We start from the raw sequence: 16,502 nt of genomic DNA, 5'->3' as shown, positions 1-16,502 counted from the left end.
ACAAAGAAGATTTAACATCACTTCTAGTTTAATAATGCTTCCAATGTAATTTAACATATCAAATAATTCCAATTAGTTTATCAACTCTCTTCTTTACAAGGAGAGAGAATATATCTTTCAAGATGGTCCAGGGACCCTCTACAAAATCCCAAAGTAAGCTCAAGGTCAAAAAGACCACTTAGAGTTTGATTGGGGCAGGGGTGCCTCAGTGGGTTAAGCATCTGACTCTTGGTTTCAGTTCAGGTCATGATCTTGAGGTTTATGTGTTCGAGCCCAGGCTCGAGCCCCATGTCAGGCTCCATACTGCAGATACAGAGTCTGCTTGGGATTTTCTCTCTCTCCCTCTCTTTCTGCCTCTCAACCCCCCTGCTCTCCACACCACTCAAAATAAATAAATAAACTTAAAAAAAAAAAAAGGAATTTGATTTGGGAAAAGTTTGTCAAAAATATCAGTAGGTTTTAAACATTTGATTAAAGTATCACAGGTTAGTGTGGAACAACATTAAGTTATTCATTTAACCAAAGTGACAACTAAAAACAACTAAAGACTTTGCAGGAAAATACAGAAAGTTACATAGTAGAAAAAAATTTAGTTCTTTTAATAGAGAAGACTCTGTTTTAAGTAATCAAAGACCTCATAAAGGGAACATAACGTGAGGAAATTAAAACAAAACACAAAATCTTTGCCTTCTAGGCAGATTTCTTAAAGGATAAAGAAAAACCTTCTACAGTCTTATCAAAAGCAGACCAATAGTCCAAGAAAACTGTCCTGTTAGCAGACAAAAGAAATTTAAGTGTTTTTTTACATAAGTACACTATTGATACACTATTGATATTAGACCTTATTTCAAAAAACGCTTATAATAAATATATTCAATTTTAGCTAGCATGACCATACAGGAAAAATTGTCTTTCCTTCTCTCTATTTCTCTCTTTTTCTCTTAAGCAACGAGCTATTATACTACTTTTTCCCTTAACAAAAATACATCTCCATGTCTCATACCTTTTCTTAGCCAAAACACATCTTTCTTTGCTTGCATAGTTTTCTTTTCCTTACTATTTTATATATTAATTAGAATTCTTAACTGTTAGAAACATTTATTTTTAGTGAAAACTAAGTAAGCAATTGTGAACTATTATACCAGTATTCTGTAGATTGTCAAACACATTAAGGCATTTCATAACCTCTAGAAGCATATGTTTTCTTGAAGTACAATTTTTTTAATGTGAAATAAGACATGTTTATTGGTAGATCCAAATATGTTTAGTATCTCTGCAATAAGAAGCCAAAAGTATATAAACCTATGCTCAATAATTAATGTTTCTGTATTTTACCTTACTTAGAAATGACCTAGATATTCAATGAATTTCCATCATTTATACTTAACTTAGCAAAACTTTGAGAGTTTAAGTTGCCAAAGAGATTTAAGAAAATTTACATAGACGTATCATTAAAAAATAATTACTGTTGGGGTGCCTGGGTGGCTCAGTCGATTAAACATCCAACTTCAGCTCAGGCCATGATCTCACAGTACGTGAATTTGAGCCCCGCATCAGGCTCTGTGCTGACAGCTCAGAGCCTATAGCCTGCTTCAGATTCTGTGTCTCCCTCTTTCTCTGCCCCTCCCCAACTCACACTCTGTCTCTCTCTCAAAAATGAATAAATATTTTAAAAATTTTTAATGATTATTATTCAAAGTTCACTTAAACATTTTTATCTTCCTTACATTTATTTAATTCACTTATTCTTAATAATCATATTTAGATTACTGAAAATTTCATAAGACTTTAAAGCAGCTAGCCATCATCTTAACTTATTTTTCTTGCTGACAAATTTTGTAACAGGGATAACATGAGCTTATTTGACTTTTAGTAAACCTAAAATACAGTACCATTAACTGTTTTTAAATGCCAATAACTCTAAAGACATTCATTTTTTTAATTACACCAACTAACTTAAACTAGGTTTTATTTACCAAAGCTACCCCAGATGACATGAAATTGAAAGTACGTGGGTTGATTTCTATTACACTTCTGAGAGTTTAGAAATATTTAATTTGATAAGTGCTTATCTTTCTTTAAGCCAATTAAATAGGGTTTTACTACAAATTAATTTTGGTAATACCATTTGCAGACAGGAAACATCAATCACACATTTATAACATATGTGGATAAACATACATAAATTAACACACAGGGCAGACACAAACTGAGAACTTAGAGCTTTCACTCTAAAACTTTAGCCATGAATCAGGTACAATAATACAAAACTCACTAGTTTACAAATAACAGTTGAATCCAAATTGTATTTCTGGCAGTTGGAATAAGGTAAGTTTACCCACTCATGTGGCTAATTTTTTTACTATTTGTGGAGAAGACTTTTAAGATTTGTATTTGCCCTTGACAAGTAATCTTATGAAAGCTGTAGACTAGAGTTTGAACAAGGGAGATTTCATTGCACATTGTATTTTTAAAAACCTCCTACACACACTTTATTTCCTTCAGTTTCATGTGATTATGGACAGTGTTTTAGTTATCTCCTATGGTGTTTACATTTCAAAGATATGGTAAGACTCACATCTTCAAGGGACAGAGAAAGAATGCAAGTTTTATCTCAGGAATTTTGGGGTATACTTGTCTATTATCTGAAATTTAAGGTAAATACTATTTAAGTCGACTTCATGCCAAGCACAGAGTCCAACAGAGGGCTTGAACTCACAACCCTGAGATCAAGACCTGAGCTGAGATCAAGAATCAGACACTTAACTGACTGAGCCACCCAGGTGCCCCTAAGGTAAATACTACTTAAATTTTTCTCTCTTTTTTTAAATTAAAAAAATATATACATTTTTCATTTTATTTATTTGAGACAGAGAGTACAAGCTGGGGAAAGGGGCAGAGGAAGAGAGAGAGAGGGAGAGAGAGAGAAAATCTCAAGCAGACTCCATGTTCAGCATGGAGCCCAATGGGGTGCTGCATCCCATGACCCTGGGATCATGACCTGAGCTGAAATCAACAGATGCTCAGTTGCTCAATTTGAGCTCAAATAAATACAATTTTAAAAAATATATTTTTTTAATTTTAAAAAAGAGAGAGAAATTTAAGTAGTATTTACCTTAGGGGCACCTGGGTGGCTCAGTCAGTTAAGTGTCTGATTCTTGATCTCAGCTCAGGTCTTGATCTCAGGGTTGTGAGTTCAACCCCTCTGTTGGACTCTGTGCTTGGCATGAAGCCTACTTAAATAGTATTTACCTTAAATTTCAGATAATAGACAAGGATACCCCAATATTTGCCACCCAGGTGACTCTAAATTTCTTTTTTTAAAGTGCAGGACAATTGCATTTCCAGGGTCCTGATTTTTTACATTTGAAAATGTCTGGAGGCAAGTAGGAAAGACTCTCTGTGGACTTTGTTGTTCTCAGAGTTATGCTTTTTTTCTCTAAATATCCAAATTGCAAATCAAGAATTGTTAATTTCAACTCCTTTTTTTTCTCCTTTCCTGATGGCTATCTTCAAAGAATTGGATAGCTTCTCCCATTATAATGCTTAGAGGTTGACTAGCCCACCCAATCACATTGTTTTGAATTTGCCTTTTTGATATCAGGGAGGAATTTTCCTACCAAGGCAGAAACTAAAAGATCTCTATGTTCTAGAGCTTCAGAATTTAGTGCAGTATGCCTTTGAAAAATCTGTATAAAGTGCTCAACAAAGGCCTTTGGATGCCCTCCTTCTTTCTCAACATACAATTCAAACTTAGACCAGTTCCCCTTAGTGGGAAAAGTTCAACTACTGCTTCTATCAGCCCCTGAACAGTAGCCTTCAGCTGCTCCATTTCCTGATCATTCATAGGAGGGCTTGAGAGAAATTCTGGTCATGTGTTTCCTCTTTGAGAGGGGTTTTCTCCAGGGGTCCATCTGACTTGTCTGTTAACTACAGTACAATCAAGGGTGAAAAGAACACCTTTGCAGCTAATCAAGGCTCTTGTGAGTGAGGTTGTAAATGGCCACTAATCTAATTTCTATCGAAATTGGGTAGTATCTTCTGAAAGTGGAGGTAAAAGGGCTTTATAGTTTAAAAGATCAGTTACTGTCCAGAGGACATGAATTCTTCAGGTGGGGCTGGAGGATTCCAAAATACATCTGCAAAGGATATTGCATAGGAAGGCCTGAGCCTGGCAGAGCCTGATCATAGAGACCTGGAAAGCAGGGGCAGTTTGAAAGGACAGCAAAACAAGTCTGCTAAATTTACTTCCTGCTGCTTTTGCTAAATATACTTCCTGGCTTTCAGCATTTACATGAGAGACCTGTATGCCCTGGACCTAAAGATTAGGCTGGAGTGTTCTCTATAAACCTGGTAGGGGAAGAGAAGTTAAAACAGGTAGCCAGGTGTTTAAGGGATTTTGTGGGGAAGGTGGAGGAGTTTGGCGAGCTAAGGGAATTTGCTGAAGAAATAGAGCTAGATTTTAAGAAGGGGTATTTATGTTGAATGTGGATTTTAACTTTTTCCTAAGTCTAATTTCTGTTCCTCCATCTTGTTAAGGAAGTCCCTAAGGCTAACCATTATACTTCTTTGTATCCACTTTTTAATTTGATATTTCCATAGGTACGAATAGGACAATTTTTCAGAACGAGAGCTCTCTAAAACTTTTTTCAAATACAGAAGTTTTCCAATTCCAAGGACCCATCATTGACAAGTAAGCTCTTATATCCATCTCAATAGTCACTCAAATCAATAACAATTTTATGGCACACAAGACATAAGAGGCGTCCCAAAAGAGAGTACAAAAGATGCAGCACTCATCAGACCCAGAGTGTTCACCCCCAGAGTTAGCCTAAGAAAGCAAAGACTCAGGGTCACAAGCAGTAAGAATGGTGTAATGAAAATGGTGTCTCCAGTTTCCCATGAGAACATGAGATGACTCCAGCTACAGACTTACACAAGCGCTACTAAAATGAGACTTTTCCAGCACTAACAAGACAGCAAAGGTTCAGACAATAAAGGCCCCTTATGGGCTGGAAGCTCTTATGACAAACTCCCCTAAGAACTGGCATGGCCAGACAAAGAAAATACTGCTTGTAACTGAGTGCCTCAGAACCCTAATATTCAACTGGCCACCAAATGCAAGCTGGTATGTGTATCTTCTGGCTGGCAGTGACCAAACAGAATAGTCTCACTAGTTACAAAGCCAAGCTCTGAGGACATAGAACAAGATGAAAGAAAAACTTTATCTGGTGACCCCCAGCAAAGCTTGTCTAAACAGATGCTGGTCTGGTGAGAACTGTGAACTCACCAGTCTGTGATGCTGGCTCAAATAACAGGCTTATAGGACTCATGCCTGTGTTCTGCTCTATGGTTTTCTTTGTTGTGACAAATGACATGAAAGACAGAGACAAAAGAAAACAATGACCATCTCTGGGAGAAAAAGGATCAATAAAAAACAAGAGTGCTCATAACAAACTTTTACCAGAGTTGCTATACCCGAGGAACTAGTTCACACAAATTTTCTCTCCTGCTAATCTAAATTTAGAAAAAGGAAAGAACTCTCACCACTCTAGAGTGGTCACTTACCAGACTCTGCAGGCAAAGAACTGGAAGACTGGCATGGTAAGAATTCTTACCTTCTGCTGGCTCCTGTCACAGGTCCCGGGACCTCTCAGTGGCTGCAGCCAGTGGAGAGCTCCACATTAGGCACCGAAACTACACGGGTAAAAAACTTTTTCCTTCTTCCCTTCTTGCTGCTTTGGCTGGGCTAATAATTAAATTGACATTAGATAGATTAACGGGAGAAAAAAATTAATTTTGTACATATGAGAGCCCCATAAAAAATATGAGACTCAAAGAGGTGACCAAAGCAGGAAACTTTTATACCTTTCAGACAAGGAAACGATAAATTTGTGAAGAATCGACAAGATAAAGGGGTTTCAGCCTGGGGTATTAGTGAAGAAACAACTAGTTTTGTTAATGCAGCCTTCTTGGCCCTAAATTCCCTATCTCTAGTGATAAGAGTGCCTTCTATCCTTTGGGTACAGGAGGTACAGGAAAAGTAACTTCCATGTGGCTTTCAGGGGGACAGAGGAGGGTCAGAATGCCCTTCTTGTGCCAGCTAGCTATCTTTTAGGTAACTTTAATTCAAAATAACCAATATGCCAAAAGGGTATTTTTGGGGGTGGCATATTCTGCTCTCCTTCAGTTCCAGTTTCTTAAAGGTCATACAAGATAGACAAAGAATACACCAAAATGTTAACAAGAGTTAATGGGTGATTTTTTTTATTTTTTGGAAATAATCAATACTTACCTGTCCCCAGTGTGATTAACTGTGATAACGTGGTTGAGGATGCTGAAGATGCTCGGTGCAGTGCAGGGCAGGTGCCTATGGAAAATGGTTCTTTTACAACAATGCCCTCCTGAAACCAATGCCTGAAGTCCAAAGCATAGTAAAAGGCCAGCTGTGCAGACATTTTGTTGGAAGGTAAGCTTTCACTTTCTCTGATCACACCAAGTAGGAAGAGGGGCTTTAGTTAACGTTCATTTGGGTGTCAGGCTTTGTGTTAGTGTTTTTCATAGATGGTCTCATTTAAATCTCCAATACTCCTATGAGTTGGGTACCAGTGTTATTCTCATTTATATATGGAGAAACTGAGGCCCAGAGTGGTTAAATAATTTGCAACAACATAATTAACAAGAGATGGAGCCAGGATCCAACAATGACTCTACAGTCCACATTGACTATGACACTCTCCCACCCATGTAATGGAAGACAGGGAGACAAATCCATCGTGTATATCTCATCCCAGCACCACCTGCTAAAATGTCCGTGGTGGAGAATTAGGCAGCACACTATCCAATGGGAAAATTCTGGATGGGGCCTGTAGGAGCCATTTGATACTGGGCCTGGCACTTGCTAGCTTTGTAACTTTGGACAAGTCATAACCCCTCCAAGCCTTGACTTCCTCATGCATAAAAGGGAAGTAATATGACCTGACCTGCAGGCCTCCTAGGATAGCTATGAAGATCAAAGGAGACAAAACACGTGGAAATCCTAGGAAAACTGTCAAGCGCCATGCAGGTAAAAACTATTATTAGTCATAATACAAATATGGAACCCTCAGAGTGTGAAGACTGGACACCAGATTGCTCTGAGAAGCTCCCAAAGGGTTATTCTCAAGGGACTGTATCATAGTATCCCACAGACATTTGCCGTCACTGCGCCCTGATAATAGTGCTGTGCTGTTTGGAACAGGCGCCTGATTTGCACCACAGGCAAAACATACTCTGTGGAAACACCAACCTGTGAGTAATGGACTCTGAGGGTGAGCTAAGTGATAGCATTCCCAAAACGCAAACCCTGGCCTGGAAAGCCATTCAGAGAACTGACTCTGATATTCTAATAGGAAGGTCTTTCTTGGTTCATGAGAAAGAACAGAATAAGCAAAGAATGATGGTGTCCACAACATGCCGTGCCTTGCCTGTACTAGGCCCCTCACAAATATCTTCTCTGAGCCTCATATTATTATAACCCCATTTTGCAGTTAGAAAAACTGAGACTCAGAGTGGGTAAGGAGCTTGCCCACGAGATTGCTAAAAGATAATGAGAAAATTAAGGGATGAAAACACATTTACTCATCGATTTCTGTTCTGATAAACTTATCTAAACTTTTTTGGTTTAGTCCCTCCAAAATGAAGATAATTAATAAATGATATGATTTCTTAGATTTATGTTAACATGTTAGGTAAAACTTACATTGATTAAAAATATTTTATTATAATATATGCCATCATTTTGAGACCAATGCATTGCTGCCAGACTCTCATGAAAATCAAATTAATTTAATAAGGTGAAAGATTTATGTGATCTGGTAGAATCATGTAAATTTAATAGGAAATAGTTTTCTCTAATTTTTTCTCAATTAAGAGGGAAAGGTTTTTGATTTTTAATTAAGAGAAATGAAAGGAATACTTATAATGAATATGATACCTTATTATTGTCAGTAATAAATAGACTTATATAAATTTATGTTTAACACATAAACAAATGGCCCACAAAATGAGCAGTTCCCAAAGAAATATACATTTTTATCAAACATATCAAAGTTCACTAATAATCACCTAAATTCAAAGTAAAACAATGAGATCTCACGTTTTACATATTAAATAAGTAGAGATTTTTAAAATTTCAATATTTATTTTTTTAAATTTTTTTAACGTTTATTTATTTTTGAGACAGAGAGAGACAGAGCATGAACGGGGGAGGGGCAGAGAGAGAGGGAGACACAGAATCGGAAGCAGGCTCCAGGCTCTGAGCCATCAGCCCAGAGCCCGACGCGGGGCTCGAACTCACAGACCGCGAGATCATGACCTCAGTCGAAGTCGGACGCTTAACCAACTGAGCCACCCAGGCGCCCCTAAAATTTCAATATTTAATGTTGTTTAGTGTGATAATGGGCATTCTCAAGAACTGCTGGTGGAACTGCATACCATTACAACTTTTCTGGAAATGATTTGGTGATGCGTATAAAGATCCTTCGACAATGTGTTCTTTGACTATGATAGATTAAATATGACCAAAAATTCTTTGTCACTCCCCTCAGAAAGAGATGTGGTCTAACCACTCTCTGGAAACTGGCCTGGGACTGCTCAGACCACAAGAGCAAGCTGGAAGAGACCCTGTGCCAGTTCCATGCCCAGCCTTTAAGTGGCCTGGCAGCTTCCACCTCCCCCATTTGGAATCCAATGGAGAAGACCACCTAGGTCAGGGCAAAGGCCCCAGCCGACAGCCAGCACCAACTGGTCAGTCATTCGAGACAGTCTCCTAGGCAGTAGATCCTCCAGCCCCAGTCAAGCTACCCCAGCCAGGTAACATCATGTGGCGTGAGGCAAACTGTCCCCAGATGGCAAAATTGTGTGCAAATGAATGATTTCTATTGTTTTAAGGGACTGGGTTTTAAGTTTTGAGAACACGTTACATAGCAATAAATAGCTTAAGATTGACCCAATAATTTTACTTCTAGAAATTTATCGTCAGGTACTAATCAGAAATGCAGACAACGGCTTACATTCCAAAACATTTTTTGCAAAGTAGTTTTGGAGCATTTTAATATTTTAATTAGGAAAATAATTATGAAGATCACAGTATATCCATTATGGAAGTAATTTAAATGTTAGCAATACAGCAAAGACTTATGATATACTTTTAGGTGGGAAAAGTCATATAAAGAACTATGCATATAAAAAGGAAACAAATTAAGGGGTGCCTGGATGGCTCAGCCGGTTGAGCATCCGACTCTTGATTTCGGTTCAGGTTGTGATCTCATGAGTTTGTGAGATTAAGCCCTGCGTCAGGCTCTATGCTGACAGTGCAGAGCCTGTTTGGAATTCTCTCTCCCCCTCTTTCCTTGCCTCTCCCCCAGTCACACACATGAGCAGAGTCTCTCTCTCTCAAAATAAATAAACACTTTTAAAAAAGGAAAAAATTAAAAGTTAGTAGTGTTTTTTTCTAGGCAAAATAATTATGAGTGATTTTATTCTATCTTCATATTTTTGTGATCACTGCAGCATCAGAAAAAAATAACTCTTAAAATTAAGAAAACTATCAACTTGCAAAATCTGTCCATAGATAAAAAAAAATAAATTTCCATTAACTATAGTTTCAAAGTTTTTCATAAAATCATTCTACTGAGGCATTTGGCAATATTGATGTTGAATCATCTAGTTTGCATAACTGACAAGCCAACAGGCAGTTACATTGTAATTTTTAAAGTCAGCAAGAGACAGACCTATTAGCAAAGGGCTTTGATAATCCACAAACTAGATGTAAAAATCCTGAATAATTAAGCAGTTCTAATGATGTGGCACAAAGTAAAATAATGAAGAAAAGTCTTCAGAAAAAATCAGACTAACATCTTTGAAAGTCTGTTACCTGCCAGATTTCCCACAGCCATACCACTTAATCCTGTCAACAGCCTTGTGTGGTAGATAATATTTCCATTTTCAGATGAGGACCCTGTGGCCTTGACTGAAGTTCTTAAAGCCTGTGACTGCACAGCTGGGAGTCAGGCCCAATGCATATGTTCTTCCCACAGCACCACATCACTCCACAAACAGCATGTAAGGCTGTTTGAAAAAGTCTTTCTTTTATTCTAACACAATTAATGAAATATTTAATTGGACTTTTTAAGCCTCTTTCGTAGAATCACTTTCTTCTTGCAGAACTTGAAATAATCCTAAAAAAGTCAAAGCCAATTTTGTGACAAGCCTTGACTTTTCTTGAACAACTGAAAGGGGTTTGGGGGAGGAGGACCAGCTTACAAAGCAGAGGTACTTACGACACAGCCCCTCTCCTTGTGCTGTCTTCTCTGGCATCTCTTCAAAGCCCTATTTTTTTTTAATTTTTTTTTAATGTGTATTTATTCTTGAGAGAGAGAGAGCACACACGCATGAGTTGGGGAGGGGCAGAGAGCGAGGGAGACACAGAATCTGAAGCAGGCTCCAGGCTCTGAGCTGTCAGCACAGAGCCTGACATGGGGCCCGAACCCATGAACCATAAGGTCATGACCTGAGCCAAAGTTGGACACTTAACCGACTGAGCGACCCAGGTACCACCAAAGCCCTATCTTTAGCATGGCTGAGGCTTTTAGTAAGCTGGAATCTGGCTGTGCTTTTTAGTTTCATTCACTATTCGTATTTGTTTTGGTTTCCAACAGGCCATATTCATTTTGGGATCCAAGATGTGAGGAGCCAGTACCACAGAGAGGCCCCACGGGGCATTTGACAGGATAAAATAGAGACAGATGTCAACCAAGCCCAGTGGTGTTTTGTTTTTAAGGGAGTAACTAATAGTAATAACAGCTAAGATTTCCATAGAGTTTATTTGCATCAGCCCTGTACTATGCACTTTACATGTGAACATTATCCTATTTAAATCCTCACAACTCTAAGAGGTACACACTAATTTTGATCTACATTTTACAGGTGAAGATGCTAAGGACCCAGATACCAGACAGGTGGTGGTCAGGGTATGAACTGTTTGATCTCAGTCCCTGCTTCTAACTGCCACATAGACTGCATTCGTCAGGGCTGTGGTTTCAGAGAGAAGTCTGCATATTTACTCTTCTGTCAGCTCCAGAGGGAACCTTGAGTGAGCACTGGGAGAAAGGCCATGGCTGGGAGAATGGAGAAATGGGAATCCCAGTTTTGCAAGGCCAAGCTGGAAGGTGGCTTTTCCCAGGGTGCTTCTCAGTACCAAAGTGCTTAGTACCTTGAGCCTTCTTTTAAAGTGTATTTCTAGGGGCGCCTGGGTGGCTCAGTTGGTTAAGCATCCGACTTCAGCTCAGGTCTGATTTCACTGTTTGTGGGTTCAAACCCTGCATTGGGTTCTGTGCTGACAGCTCAGAGCCTGGAGCCCGCTTCAGATTCTGTGTCTCCCTCTCTCTCTGACCATCCCCCGCTCACAATGTGTCTCTCTCTCTCAAAAATAAATAAACATTTAAAAAATTCTAAAAATAAAAGAAATTTAAAAAAATAATAAAATAAATGTATTTCTATTCATTCACCATTCCCTATATCTAAAAGGATATAAGGGGGGCCTGGGTGGCTCAGTCGGTTGAGTGTCCAAATCTTGATCTCGGCTCAGGTCATAATCCCAGGGTCATGGGATCAAGCCCCGTGTTGGGCTCCATGCTCGGTGTGGAGCCTGCTTGAGATACTCTCTCTCCATTTGCTCCTCCCCTGATTGCGCACACACTCTCTAAAACAAAATTTTAAAAAGTCATAAAAAACTAAAAGGATTTAAGGTAGTTTATTATGGTAGAAAAAAATACAACATGAAGAAAGAAAAAAAAAAGAATGGACCTTTAAATATTCAATGGCTAACATAAAATCATGAGCAGCAATTGTCACAGATCACAGTGTTCATTAAATTGAAATAAACCAGTGGCTCAAGACCAGCATAACTAATGCCACTATTAAGATTGGGAAAATATTTTATCCTGAAAGCAAAGTGGCACAGTACAATGTGATAAGCAGCGCCCTCATATCTGCAAATATATGCTTAAATATCAGGCAGCAGAACAGTGTGGCTGAGCATAGAGACGCTAGAGCCAGACTTCCTGGGTTCCACCACTTTCCAGCTAGGTAATCTAGGGAAAGTTATCTAAACTGTCTGTGCCTCAGTCTCTTCCTTTAGAAATGGGGACTAGGGAAACATGGAGGATTAAATGAGATAATGGATATAAAGCAGCGTCTGGCATTCATACAGCCCTGTGCCTGTGTGTTCTAAAGTTACCATCAGCCTGGCATGAAACGTAGCAGATACTTCCCACCATAGGACCCCTGTACCCATTGCATCCTCTGCCTGGCACACTCTTCCCCCATCACACATGTGGCTCACTCCTAACCCTCCTTCAAGTCTTTGCTCTAATGTCACTTTCTCAGTGAGTTTCCAAACAACACTATTTAAAATAAACTGAGATGTTTTCCCTATTCTTCTCCCACAAACTTAGTAGCCTTTATCTCCTGCCCCAGTTCATTTTTGTCCTTCTTCTGAACATTCCTCATGCTCAAAGAACCAATCACATTATTTCCTCTGTTTTTTGTCTATTTTCCTCCACTAAATGAAGGCAGGTTTCTGTTTAATTCACTGCTCCATTCCCAGCACCCAGAACAGAGCATGGCAGAGTTAACTTCCAATAAACACGCGTTGAATAAAATCAATGAACAAATTAATCACTGTACAGTCAATTGCATGGTCCCTATGAAACACCTGTAACGGTAAGTCAGTCAAAAAGTGAACCTGTAAGTTGTCTGGACTTTTCAATCATCTCATAATAATTTGAGAAAGAGTTTGAAAGTCTTATGAAATTTTTTGATAACAGAGGTAATTCCACTGAGATTTTAGGTGACATGTACTGTTTTATACTCTTCGGTGAGTTCAGAATTAGTGATTAAGAGTCACTTTCAGCAGGGGCGCAGCTAGATAGAATAGTCAAAACATGGAGTAAGAATAAAGCATTACTGGAATCAAATCATCACTCTGTCAGTTCTTAATGGAGCCAGTCCAAATAAATCATAGGTTTTATCATCCAGTTCTCTCCTGACAGCAAAGCAAGGACAGGGAAGCCAGTTATTAATGAGAACATCTTATTTTATGCATCAAAGGAACTCCATGCTTCCTAACACAAAGGCAAGTGTTAAATGTGCAGAACTTGGGGAGAGACACCAGGACACGTGGGGCTCTTGCTTAGTACTAACAGTTACGTGCCTGCACAAGCCTCAGTGGTGAGCAACCACCTTTTTAGTCAGCGAAAGGCAATCTAGCAGAACGGAAAACATGCCACAAAAAGAGCAACAGAGGTCAATGAGGTGAGTCAGGCTCCAGGTGGAGCTGGGAAACTCTCCCAGTCCCAAAGGCAGATTGACCTGTGTCATCCACTTGTGGTGAAATGCCAACATCAAAGCAGCTGACATTACTATACACGACTTTTAGGCCAAACAAAGAGCTTTGGGTAGCTCTTGGCTTTCCCATGGTTGAAGTAGGAGAGCTAAGAATATTTCTATGATAAATGAGATTTCTTTATAAGGTATTTTAGGGGGGAAAAAAAGTTGAATGGACTAAAGCTGCATTCTGAGCATCCTACTGTTAACCTTATCTTTCTTCGTGTAAATTGTGGCCTGAGCACAGACCTCACTGAGGTTCCCAACATGAGAAAGAACTGTGTGGCATAAATTGATGGCTGTGAATGAGCCTGTGCCTCAAGGCCCATAAAGCCATCCCATGCCCTCAGCTCACACCAGCCCAGCCACTTTCCACTTGGGTCTCTAGTCTTCTGATTCTTAATTAAATTCAACCCCATCTTACTCCATTCTTTTTTTTTTTTAAGTGTGATTCTTTTCTCACAGCTAAGCAATAGGTTCCTTAAAGGACAAGGGCTACGCTTTACAATTCTTCTCTTGCACCCATAAGACTGGGCACCATTGAATTGACATAAAACATTGTGTAAGTTTAAGGTGTACAACACGTTGAGTTGATACACTTATATACTGTGATTACTAAGGTAGCATTAATTAACACCTCCATCACTTTTCTTTTTAAAAAATCAACTCAGTTTCACTGACTTTTTTCTATTATTTTTCTAGTCTTTATTTCATTTATTTCTGCTGTTCTTTGTTATTTCCCCTCTTCTGCTAACTTTGGGCTTGGTTTATTCTTTTTTGTAGTTGCTTATGGTGTGAAATCAGATAAAGATAGTTCTTTTTTTCTTTTTTGGGCGGGTATTTTCTGCTTTTTTTATTTTTTTAAATTTTTATCCAAATTAGTTAGCATATAGTACAGCAATGATTTCATTAGTAGATTCCTTAATGCCCCTCACCCATGTAGCCCATCCCCCCTCTCACAACCCTCCAGGAACCCCCAGTTTGTTCTCCATATTTACGAGTCTCTTATGTTTTGTCCCCCTCCGTTTTTATATGATTTTTGTTTCCTTTCCCTTATGTTCATCTGTTTTGTCTCTTAAAGTACTCACATGAGTGAAGACATATGATTTTTGTCTTTCTCTAATTTCACTTAGCATAATACCCTCCAGTTCCATCCACGTAGTTGCCAATGGCAAGATTTCATTCTTTTTAACTGACGAGTAATACTCCATTGTGTATATATACCACATCTTCTTTATCCATTCATCCATCGATGGACATTTGGGCTCTTTCCATACTTTGGCTATTGTTGATAGTGCTGCTATAAACATGGGGATGCATGTGTCCCTTCAAAACAGCACACCTGTATCCCATGGATAAATGCCTAGTAGCTCAATTGCTGGGTTGTAGGGTAGTTCTATTTTTAATTTTTTGAGGAACCTCCATACTGTTTTCCAGAGTGGCTGTACCAGCTTGCATTCCCAAGATCTTTTTTCTTAATGTAGGTCTTTATTGTTATAAACTTCCCTCTTAGAACTACTTTTACTGCATCCCATAGGGTTTGGTATGTTGTGTTTCCATTTTTGTTTAAAGATATATATTTTTTAATTTTGCTTTTGATTTCTTAGACCCATTGCTTGTTCACAAGCATATTGATTTCCATATGTTTGTTAATTTTCCATCTTTCCTCCTTTTATTATTGATTTCTAGTTTCATATTATTGTGGTCAGGAAAGATACTTAAGATTTCAATACTCTTAAATTTGCTAAGATTTGTTTTGTGACTTATCACATAATCCATCCTGGAGAATGTTTCATGTGCACTTGAGAAGAATGTGTATTGCACTTCTGTTGGGTGAAACATTCTGTATATGTCTGTTAGATCCATTTGGTCTAAGGTATAGTTCAAGTCTGGAGTTTCCTTACTGATTTTCTGTCTATATCCATTGTTGAAAGGGTACTAAAGTCCCCTACTATTAATTGTATCATTTTGTCTATTTCTGCCTTCAGATCTCTATTTGCTTACTGTATTTAGGTGCTCCAGTGATGAGGACATAAATAATTGTAATACCATGTTGATGAATTGACCTATTTTCATTATATAATGACCTTCTTTGTTTCTTGTTACCATTTTTGGCTTAAAGTCTATTTTGTCTGATAGAAGTATAGCTACTCCTGCTCTCTTTTGGTTTCCACTTGCACAGAATATCTCTTTCCAAGTCTTCACTTGAAGCCTATGTGTGTTCTGAAAGTGGAGAGTCTCTTGTAGGTAGCATATAGTTGGGTATTGTTATCCACTCAGCCACTCTCTGTCTTTTGACTGGTGGATTCAATTCACCTACATTTAGAATAATTAATGGTAGGTAAGAACTTACTAATGTCACCTTATTTATTGCTTTCTGGCTGTTTTGTAGTTCCACTGTTCCTTTTTTCCTTTCTTTCTGCCTGCTTTTGTGAATTGATTTTCTGCGGTATTTGCTGATTCTCCTCTTTATCTTTTGTGAATCAACTACAGGTTTTTGCTTTGTGGTTAGCAAGATGTGTACATAAGCCATCTCATAACTAAAACTGTCCATTTTAAACTTATAGCAACGTAACTTCAATTACACATAGAAGGTCCACCTTTCTACCCCTCCCCTTTTGTTTTTGATGTTACAATTTACTTCTTTTTATATTGTGTATTAACAAATTATACTAACTATAGTTATTTCTAGTTCTCTTGTCCTTTGATCTTATACTAAAGTGGTTAACACACCACCACTACAGTATTAGTCTGAATTTGACCATATGCTTAGCTTTACCAGTGTGTTGCCTATTTTCATGTTACTAATTAGATCCTTTCACTTTAGCTGGAAGAACGCCTTTCAGCATTTTTTGTAAGGCAGGTCTAGTGGGGATTAACTTCTTCAGCTTTTGTTTGTCTGTGAAAGTCTTTATCTCTCCTTTTCTGAATTTTTTTTTTTAATGTTTATTCACTTTTGAGAGACACAGCACGAGCAGGGAAGGGGCAGAGAGGGAGATACAAAAACCAAAGCAGGTTGCAGGCTCTGAGCTATTAGCACAGAGCCTGATGTGGGACTCAAACTCACCAACCCT

This window comes from Lynx rufus, unplaced genomic scaffold, assembly GCF_022079265.1.
Source record: "Lynx rufus isolate CCGP_SWC_20201006 ecotype Redwood Valley unplaced genomic scaffold, mLynRuf1.p SCAF_5, whole genome shotgun sequence".
NCBI classification, from domain to species: domain Eukaryota; kingdom Metazoa; phylum Chordata; class Mammalia; order Carnivora; family Felidae; genus Lynx; species Lynx rufus.
This window is presented reverse-complemented; position numbering follows the sequence as displayed.